This window comes from Oncorhynchus mykiss, chromosome 28 (genome assembly GCF_057628025.1).
Source record: "Oncorhynchus mykiss isolate SJ-2025 chromosome 28, ASM5762802v1, whole genome shotgun sequence".
Taxonomy (NCBI): Eukaryota; Metazoa; Chordata; class Actinopteri; order Salmoniformes; family Salmonidae; genus Oncorhynchus; species Oncorhynchus mykiss.
Genome location: NC_143049.1, coordinates 5,463,656 through 5,473,092, shown reverse-complemented (window position 1 = coordinate 5,473,092; position 9,437 = coordinate 5,463,656). Strand labels below are relative to the sequence as shown.

The following is a 9,437-nucleotide window of genomic DNA, read 5'->3' as shown; positions in this document are numbered from 1 at the left end:
GGCCTATTAGCTGCCATCGATTCCCTTTCCGTTTGTTTTGGGTTATTGGTTAATTGGGTACACTTGTTTTGTAACATATCATTGGGGACTTGATATGGATAATGCTTGGACATGTCCTTTTAGTCAAGTGCCCAGAATTTATCTTCCATGACAAACATTTAAAGTAGGCTCTTCAATAGCGATAATATGGTCATTTTAGAGGTAAAATGGACAGAACGAGATAGCGGGCTGGTTAAGGCATCGTAGGTAACAGGAGAAGCTGTGATGGCCGAGAGGTTAAGGTGTTGGATTTGAAATCCAATGAGGTCTCCCCTCGCAGGTTCGAACCCTGCTCACCTCGCTTTGGCAATCCAGTCTTTATTTGCAACATGTCATTGGGGACTTGATATGGATAATGTCCCCTGTCTAGGGTAGGGGGCAGCATTTGGAATTTTGGATGAAAAGCATGCCCAAATTTAACGGCCTGCTACTCGGGATCAGAAGATATGACATGCATATAACTGGTATATTTGGATAGAAAACACTCTAAAGTTTCCAAAACTGTTAAAATAGAATCTGTGAGTAAAACAGAACTGATTTAGCAGGCGAAAACCTGAGAAAAATCCATTCAGGAAGTCGTTTTTTTGTTGGTTTTGTAGTTTTCTATTCAATGCCATTACAGTATCCATTGACATAGGACTCCATTTGCAGTTCCTATGCCTTCCACTAGATATCAACAGTCTTTAGAAATTGTTTCAGGCTTGTATTCTTATAAATGAGGGAGTAAGAGCAGTCTGAATGAGTGGACCCAAACGTGACGCAGAGTTTTTTCAGGCGCATGTGCATTTCTTGTTTACCTTTTATATTGATGACGTTATCGTCCGGTTGAAATATTATAGATCATTTAGGCTAAAAAAACAACCTTAGGATTGAATATAAACATCGTTTTACATGTTTCTATGAACTTTACGGATACAATTAGCATTTTTGTCTGATTGTTTTGACTGAGTTTGAGCCTGTGGATTACTGAAGAAAACTCGCTAACAAAACGGAGGTTTTTGGATATAAAGAGACTTCATCTAACAAAAGGAACATTTATTGAGAAAATGTATGTCTTCTGATTAACACCATATGAAGATCATCAAAGGTAAGGGATTAATTTTATCTCTATTTCTGAGTTTTGTGACGCTTCTGCTTGGCTGGTTACTGTTTGTAATAATTTGTCAACTGGGCTATGTTCTGGGCTAGGTATGTTCTGGGCTAGGTATACTTTCACCGAAAAGCATTTTATAAATATGACACTGTGGTTGGTTTAACAAGAAGTTAATCTTTAAACCTATGTAAAATATGTTTTGTTTTTTGAATGTTTATAATGAGCATTTCTGTAATTGAATTTGGCGCTCGGCAACCTCACTGGATGTTTGCCAGATGGGAGGATAGCGTCCCACATACCCTAGAGAGGTTAATCCCTGGACTTGTCCTTTGATTCAAGTGCTCAGAATGTATCTTCCTGAACAAAGAGTTCAAATCGTCTCTTCAGTACAGATCCTGCTGGTTGTGAGATAGCCGACCTGTTAAGGCCTGCGAGATAACAGAGCAACCTGTGATTGCAGAGTGGTTAAGGCGTTGGACTTGAAATCCAATGGTGTCTTCCTGCGCAGGTTCCAACCCTACTGGCAGGGTTTTTATTTTGAACATATCCTTGGTGACTTGATATGGATAATCTCTTTAATGCATGGACGTTGGACCTGCATTTCAATTGGTTCACCCCACCCATGTTTTAACCTCTAGCGACGAGCAATCCCGTATCCGGGAGCGTAATCATAGCCTCAAGTGCATTACCATAACGCAACGTTTCCAATTCATGAAAATCGCAAATGAAATGAAATAAATATATTGAAACACAAGCTTAGCCTTTTGTTAACAACACTGTCATCTCCGATTTTCAAAATATGCGTTACAGCCAACGCTAGACAAGCATTTGTGTAAGTTTAGCATGGCATAATGCTATATTAGGCTGTGCTGGCAGCAGGCAACATTTTCACAAAAATAAGAAAAGCAACCAAATTAAATCATTTACCTTTGAAGAACTTCAGATGCTTTCACTCAGGAGACTCCCAGTTAGATAGCAAATGTTCCTTTTTTCCAAAAATAATATTTTTGTAGGCGAAAAAGGTCACGTTTGTTCATCCTGCTTGGCTGAGAAATCGATCGAAAATACGGCAAACTTTTTTCAAAATTTGCTCCATAATATCGACAGAAACACGGCAAACGTTGTTTAGGATCCATCCTCAAGGTGTTTTTAACAAATGTATTCGATAATACATCCGTGGAGGCAGTTGGTTTCTCATAAGAAACAATTGGAAAAATGGCTACCTCAGTATTTTTCGCAAGGTTTTCTCCGGGAGACACCATGCGTGTACTCGCCCTATATGGTCTCTTACAGCCATTCTCCAATGGAAATGCCTGAAAAGACGTCACAAATGCTGCAGACACCTTGGGCAAAACGTGAAAAACGTAAGCTGACTCCTAGCTCCTTCACAGCCATATAAGGAGTCATTGGCATGAGGCGGTTTAAAAAAATGCGGCACTTCCTGATTGGATTTTTATCAGGGTTTCGCCTGTAACATCAGTTCTGTGGCACTCACAGACAATATATTTGCAGTTTTGGAAACGTCAGAGTGTTTTCTTTCCAAAGCTGTCAATTATATGCATAGTCGAGCATCTTTTCGTGAAAAAATATCTTGTTTAAAACGGGAATGTTTTCATCCAAAAATTAAAAGAGCCCCTATATCATTGCTCGAAGCGAATAGGCCACTTGTTCTTTCTCCTCATCACTTTCCTTAGTTTCCTACTGCTGCGATGGCCAAGTGGTTTAAGCATTGCAAATGAACTCCAGTGATGTCTCCCGTACAGTTTTTAAAACTGCTCGCAGCGCATTGACAAACCAGTCTTTATTTGTAAAATAGCATTGGTGACTTGATATTCAAGATATTCAAGCTTGCTGGTTGTGAGAAAGCCGAGCTGTTAAGGACTGCAAGATAACAGAGTAAGTTTTGATGGCAGAGTGGTTAAGGCTTTGGACTTGAAATCCAATGTTGTCTTCCTGCGCAGGGTTGAACTCCGCTTGCAGTGCTATGATAAACCAGTTTTTATTTTGAACATATCCTTGGTGACTTGATATGGATAATGTGCTTAATCCATGGACTTGTCCTTTGATTCAAGTGCTCAGAATACAAATTCCTTGAGAAACAGTTCAAATTGGCTCTTCAGAAGATAGTCTAGTCTTTACAGATGTAAAATGGACAGAATTAGATAGCCGACTGGTTAATGTTTGGTAGTTAACGTAACATGCTTTGATGGCCCATGGGTTAAGGCGTTGGAAATCCAGTGAAGGCTCCCTCCCATACAGGTTTGAACCCTGTTCACAGAGCTTTGCCAAACCAGTGTTTTGAACTTATCCTTGGTGACTTGATATGGATAATCTCTATAATACATGGACTTGTCCAGTGATTCACGTGCTCAGAATACTTTTGTCTTTGTGTGAGCTAATTCAGAAAGCTGTGATGGCCGAGTGGTTAAGACGTGATTTGGCGCAATAAGATCAATATGTCGTGCCATCAAGTTTACCATTTTACACCAATGATGTCTGTTTCCGAATCCCAATCCCTTTACTTGCATTCTAACAGCTGCAATGGCCGAGTTCTTTAGACGTTGGACCTGAATTTCAATGGGGTCTCCCCACCCATGTTTTAACATTGCTCGAAGCGAATAGCCCACTTGCTCTTTCTCCTCATCACTTTCCTTAGATTCCTACTGCTGCCATGGCCAAGTGGTTTAAACATTGCAAATGAACTCCAGTGTTGTCTCGCCGTACAGTTTTTAAAACTGCTCGCAGCGCATTGACAAACAAGTCTTTATTTGTAAAATAGCATTGGTGACTTGATATTGATGAAGTGCTTAATGCGTAGACTTGTCCTTTGATTCAAGTGCTCAGAATATGTATTCCTTAAAAAACAGTTCAAATAGGCTCTTCAGTAGACAGTCTAGTCTTTACAGAAGTAAAATTGACAGAATGAGATAAGCGACTGGTTAAGGCCTAGTAGTTAACGAAGCAAGCTGCGATGGCCGAGTGGTTAAGGCGTTGGACTTGAAATCCAATGGGGTCTCCCCGCGCAGGTTCGAACCCTGCTCACAGCGCTGTGACAAACCAGTTTTTATTTTTGACATATCCTTGGTGACTTGATATGGATAATGTGCTTAATCCATGGACTTGTCCTTTGATTCAAGTGCTCAGAATATTTCTTCCTTGACAAAGACTTCAAATAGGCTCTACAGTCCAGATCCTGCTGGTTCTGTGAAAGTCGAGCAGTTAAGGACTGCAAGATAACAGAGTAAGTTTTGATGGCAGAGTGGTTAAGGCTTTGGACTTGAAATCCAATGTTGTCTTCCTGCGCAGGGTTGAACTCCGCTCACAGTGCTATGATAAACCAGTATTTTGAACATATCCTTGGTGACTTGATATGGATAATGTGCTTAATCCATGGACTTGTCCTTTGATTCAAGTGCTCAGAATTTTTCTTTGAAGACAAAGAATTCAAATAGGCTCTTCAGTACAGATCCTGCTGGTTGTGAGAAAGTCGAGCTGTTAAGGACTGCAAGATAACAGAGTAAGTTTTGATGGCAGAGTGGTTAAGGCTTTGGACTTGAAATCCAATGTTGTCTTCCTGCGCAGGGTTGAACTCCGCTCGCAGTGCTATGATAAACCAGTATTTTGAACATATCCTTGGTGACTTGATATGGATAATGTGCTTAATCCATGGACTTGTCCTTTGATTCAAGTGCTCAGAATACAAATTCCTTGAGAAACAGTTCAAATTGGCTCTTCAGAAGATAGTCTAGTCTTTACAGATGTAAAATGGACAGAATTAGATAGCCGACTGGTTAATGCTTGGTAGTTAACGTAACATGCTTTGATGGCCCAGGGGTTAAGGTGTTGGAAATCCAGTAAAGGCTCCCTCCCGTACAGGTTTGAACCCTGTTCACAGAGCTTTGCCAAACCAGTGTTTTGAACTTATCCTTGGTGACTTGATATGGATAATCTCTTTAATACATGGACTTGTCCAGTGATTCACGTGCTCAGAATACTTTTGTCTTTGTGTGAGCTAATTCAGAAAGCTGTGATGGCCGAGTGGTTAAGACGTGATTTGGCGCAATAAGATCAATATGTCGTGCCATCAAGTTTACCATTTTACACCAATGATGTCTGTTTCCAAATCCCAATCCCTTTACTTGCATTCCAACAGCTGCAATGGCCGAGTTCTTTAGACGTTGGACCTGAATTTCAATGGGGTCTCCCCACCCATGTTTTAACATTGCTCGAAGCGAATAGCCCACTTGCTCTTTCTCCTCATCACTTTCCTTAGATTCCTACTGCTGCCATGGCCAAGTGGTTTAATCATTGCAAATGAACTCCAGTGTTGTCTCCCCGTACAGTTTTTAAAACTGCTCGCAGCGCATTGACAAACCAGTCTTTATTTGTAAAATAGCATTGGTGACTTGATATTGATGAAGTGCTTAATGCGTAGACTTGTCCTTTGATTCAAGTGCTCAGAATATGTATTCCTTGAAAAACAGTTCAAATAGGCTCTTCAGTAGACAGTCTAGTCTTTACAGAAGTAAAATTGACAGAATGAGATAAGCGACTGGTTAAGGCCTGGTAGTTAACGAAGCAAGCTGCGATGGCCGAGTGGTTAAGGCGTTGGACTTGAAATCCAATGGGGTCTCCCCGCGGAGGTTCGAACCCTGCTCACAGCGCTATGACAAACCAGTTTTTATTTTTAACATATCCTCGGTGACTTGATATGGATAATGTGCTTAATCCATGGACTTGTACTTTGATTCAAGTGCTCAGAATTTTTCTTTGAAGACAAAGAATTCAAATAGGCTCTTCAGTACAGATCCTGCTGGTTGTGAGAAAGTCGAGCTGTTAAGGACTGCAAGATAACAGAGTAAGTTTTGATGGCAGAGTGGTTAAGGCTTTGGACTTGAAATCCAATGTTGTCTTCCTGCGCAGGGTTGAACTCCGCTCGCAGTGCTATGATAAACCAGTATTTTGAACATATCCTTGGTGACTTGATATGGATAATGTGCTTAATCCATGGACTTGTCCTTTGATTCAAGTGCTCAGAATACAAATTCCTTGAGAAACAGTTCAAATAGGCTCTTCAGAAGATAGTCTAGTCTTTACAGAAGTAAAATTGACAGAATGAGATAAACGACTGGTTAAGGCCTGGTAGTTAACTAAGCAAGCTGCGATGGCCGAGTGGTTAAGGCGTTGGACTTGAAATCCAATGGGGTCTCCCCGCGCAGGTTCGAACCCTGCTCACAGCGCTATGACAACCCAGTTTTTATTTTTAACATATCCTCGGTGACTTGATATGGATAATGTGCTTAATGCATGGACTTGTCCTTTGATTCAAGTGCTCAGACTATTTCTTCCTTGACAAAGAGTTCAAATAGGCTCTTCAGTCCAGATCCTGCTGGTTGTGAGAAAGCCGAGCTGTTAAGGACTGCAAGATAACAGAGTAAGTTTTGATGGCAGAGTGGTTAAGGCTTTGGACTTGAAATCCAATGTTGTCTTCCTGCGCAGGGTTGAACTCCGCTCACAGTGCTATGATAAACCAGTATTTTGAACATATCCTTGGTGACTTGATATGGATAATGTGCTTAATCCATGGACTTGTCCTTTGATTCAAGTGCTCAGAATACAAATTCCTTGAGAAACAGTTCAAATTGGCTCTTCAGAAGATAGTCTAGTCTTTACAGATGTAAAATGGACAGAATTAGATAGCCGACTGGTTAATGCTTGGTAGTTAACGTAACATGCTTTGATGGCCCAGGGGTTAAGGTGTTGGAAATCCAGTGAAGGCTCTCTCCCATACAGGTTTGAACCCTGTTCACAGAGCTTTGCCAAACCAGTGTTTTGAACTTATCCTTGGTGACTTGATATGGATAATCTCTTTAATACATGGACTTGTCCAGTGATTCACGTGCTCAGAATACTTTTGTCTTTGTGTGAGCTAATTCAGAAAGCTGTGATGGCCGAGTGGTTAAGACGTGATTTGGCGCAATAAGATCAATATGTCGTGCCATCAAGTTTACCATTTTACACCAATGATGTCTGTTTCCAAATCCCAATCCCTTTACTTGCATTCCAACAGCTGCAATGGCCGAGTTCTTTAGACGTTGGACCTGAATTTCAATGGGGTCTCCCCACCCATGTTTTAACATTGCTCGAAGCGAATAGCCCACTTGCTCTTTCTCCTCATCACTTTCCTTAGATTCCTACTGCTGCCATGGCCAAGTGGTTTAATCATTGCAAATGAACTCCAGTGTTGTCTCCCCGTACAGTTTTTAAAACTGCTCGCAGCGCATTGACAAACCAGTCTTTATTTGTAAAATAGCATTGGTGACTTGATATTGATGAAGTGCTTAATGCGTAGACTTGTCCTTTGATTCAAGTGCTCAGAATATGTATTCCTTGAAAAACAGTTCAAATAGGCTCTTCAGTAGACAGTCTAGTCTTTACAGAAGTAAAATTGACAGAATGAGATAAGCGACTGGTTAAGGCCTGGTAGTTAACGAAGCAAGCTGCGATGGCCGAGTGGTTAAGGCGTTGGACTTGAAATCCAATGGGGTCTCCCCGCGCAGGTTCGAACCCTGCTCACAGCGCTATGACAAACCAGTTTTTATTTTTAACATATCCTCGGTGACTTGATATGGATAATGTGCTTAATGCATGGACTTGTCCTTTGATTCAAGTGCTCAGACTATTTCTTCCTTGACAAAGAGTTCAAATAGGCTCTTCAGTCCAGATCCTGCTGGTTGTGAGAAAGCCGAGCTGTTAAGGACTGCAAGATAACAGAGTAAGTTTTGATGGCAGAGTGGTTAAGGCTTTGGACTTGAAATCCAATGTTGTCTTCCTGCGCAGGGTTGAACTCCGCTCACAGTGCTATGATAAACCAGTATTTTGAACATATCCTTGGTGACTTGATATGGATAATGTGCTTAATCCATGGACTTGTCCTTTGATTCAAGTGCTCAGAATTTTTCTTTGAAGACAAAGAATTCAAATAGGCTCTTCAGTACAGATCCTGCTGGTTGTGAGAAAGTCGAGCTGTTAAGGACTGCAAGATAACAGAGTAAGTTTTGATGGCAGAGTGGTTAAGGCTTTGGACTTGAAATCCAATGTTGTCTTCCTGCGCAGGGTTGAACTCCGCTCGCAGTGCTATGATAAAACAGTATTTTGAACATATCCTTGGTGACTTGATATGGATAATGTGCTTAATCCATGGACTTGTCCTTTGATTCAAGTGCTCAGAATACAAATTCCTTGAGAAACAGTTCAAATTGGCTCTTCAGAAGATAGTCTAGTCTTTACAGATGTAAAATGGACAGAATTAGATAGCCGACTGGTTAATGCTTGGTAGTTAACGTAACATGCTTTGATGGCCCAGGGGTTAAGGTGTTGGAAATCCAGTGAAGGCTCCCTCCCGTACAGGTTTGAACCCTGTTCACAGAGCTTTGCCAAACCAGTGTTTTGAACTTATCCTTGGTGACTTGATATGGATAATCTCTTTAATACATGGACTTGTCCAGTGATTCACGTGCTCAGAATACTTTTGTCTTTGTGTGAGCTAATTCAGAAAGCTGTGATGGCCGAGTGGTTAAGACGTGATTTGGCGCAATAAGATCAATATGTCGTGCCATCAAGTTTACCATTTTACACCAATGATGTCTGTTTCCAAATCCCAATCCCTTTACTTGCATTCCAACAGCTGCAATGGCCGAGTTCTTTAGACGTTGGACCTGAATTTCAATGGGGTCTCCCCACCCATGTTTTAACATTGCTCGAAGCGAATAGCCCACTTGCTCTTTCTCCTCATCACTTTCCTTAGATTCCTACTGCTGCCATGGCCAAGTGGTTTAATCATTGCAAATGAACTCCAGTGTTGTCTCCCCGTACAGTTTTTAAAACTGCTCGCAGCGCATTGACAAACCAGTCTTTATTTGTAAAATAGCATTGGTGACTTGATATTGATGAAGTGCTTAATGCGTAGACTTGTCCTTTGATTCAAGTGCTCAGAATATGTATTCCTTGAAAAACAGTTCAAATAGGCTCTTCAGTAGACAGTCTAGTCTTTACAGAAGTAAAATTGACAGAATGAGATAAGCGACTGGTTAAGGCCTGGTAGTTAACGAAGCAAGCTGCGATGGCCGAGTGGTTAAGGCGTTGGACTTGAAATCCAATGGGGTCTCCCCGCGGAGGTTCGAACCCTGCTCACAGCGCTATGACAAACCAGTTTTTATTTTTAACATATCCTCGGTGACTTGATATGGATAATGTGCTTAATCCATGGACTTGTACTTTGATTCAAGTGCTCAGAATTTTTCTT

General features: G+C 41.1%; 6 non-coding genes across 6 annotated transcripts; all 6 read left to right on the top strand.

Annotated features, from left to right (window-relative positions):
* The first annotated feature begins 253 nt into the window (after positions 1–253).
* trnas-uga (transfer RNA serine (anticodon UGA)) lies at positions 254–340 on the top strand. The gene has a single exon. It is a non-coding gene; the product is annotated as a tRNA-Ser (tRNA).
* A 3,757-nt stretch (positions 341–4,097) lies between these two features.
* On the top strand, positions 4,098–4,179 carry trnas-uga (transfer RNA serine (anticodon UGA)). The gene has a single exon. It is a non-coding gene; the product is annotated as a tRNA-Ser (tRNA).
* A 1,535-nt stretch (positions 4,180–5,714) lies between these two features.
* trnas-uga (transfer RNA serine (anticodon UGA)) lies at positions 5,715–5,796 on the top strand. The gene has a single exon. It is a non-coding gene; the product is annotated as a tRNA-Ser (tRNA).
* Positions 5,797–6,290: 494 nt separating this feature from the next.
* On the top strand, positions 6,291–6,372 carry trnas-uga (transfer RNA serine (anticodon UGA)). Its single transcript has one exon. It is a non-coding gene; the product is annotated as a tRNA-Ser (tRNA).
* Positions 6,373–7,631: 1,259 nt separating this feature from the next.
* On the top strand, positions 7,632–7,713 carry trnas-uga (transfer RNA serine (anticodon UGA)). The gene has a single exon. It is a non-coding gene; the product is annotated as a tRNA-Ser (tRNA).
* Positions 7,714–9,248: 1,535 nt separating this feature from the next.
* trnas-uga (transfer RNA serine (anticodon UGA)) lies at positions 9,249–9,330 on the top strand. Its single transcript has one exon. It is a non-coding gene; the product is annotated as a tRNA-Ser (tRNA).
* Positions 9,331–9,437: the final 107 nt, after the last annotated feature.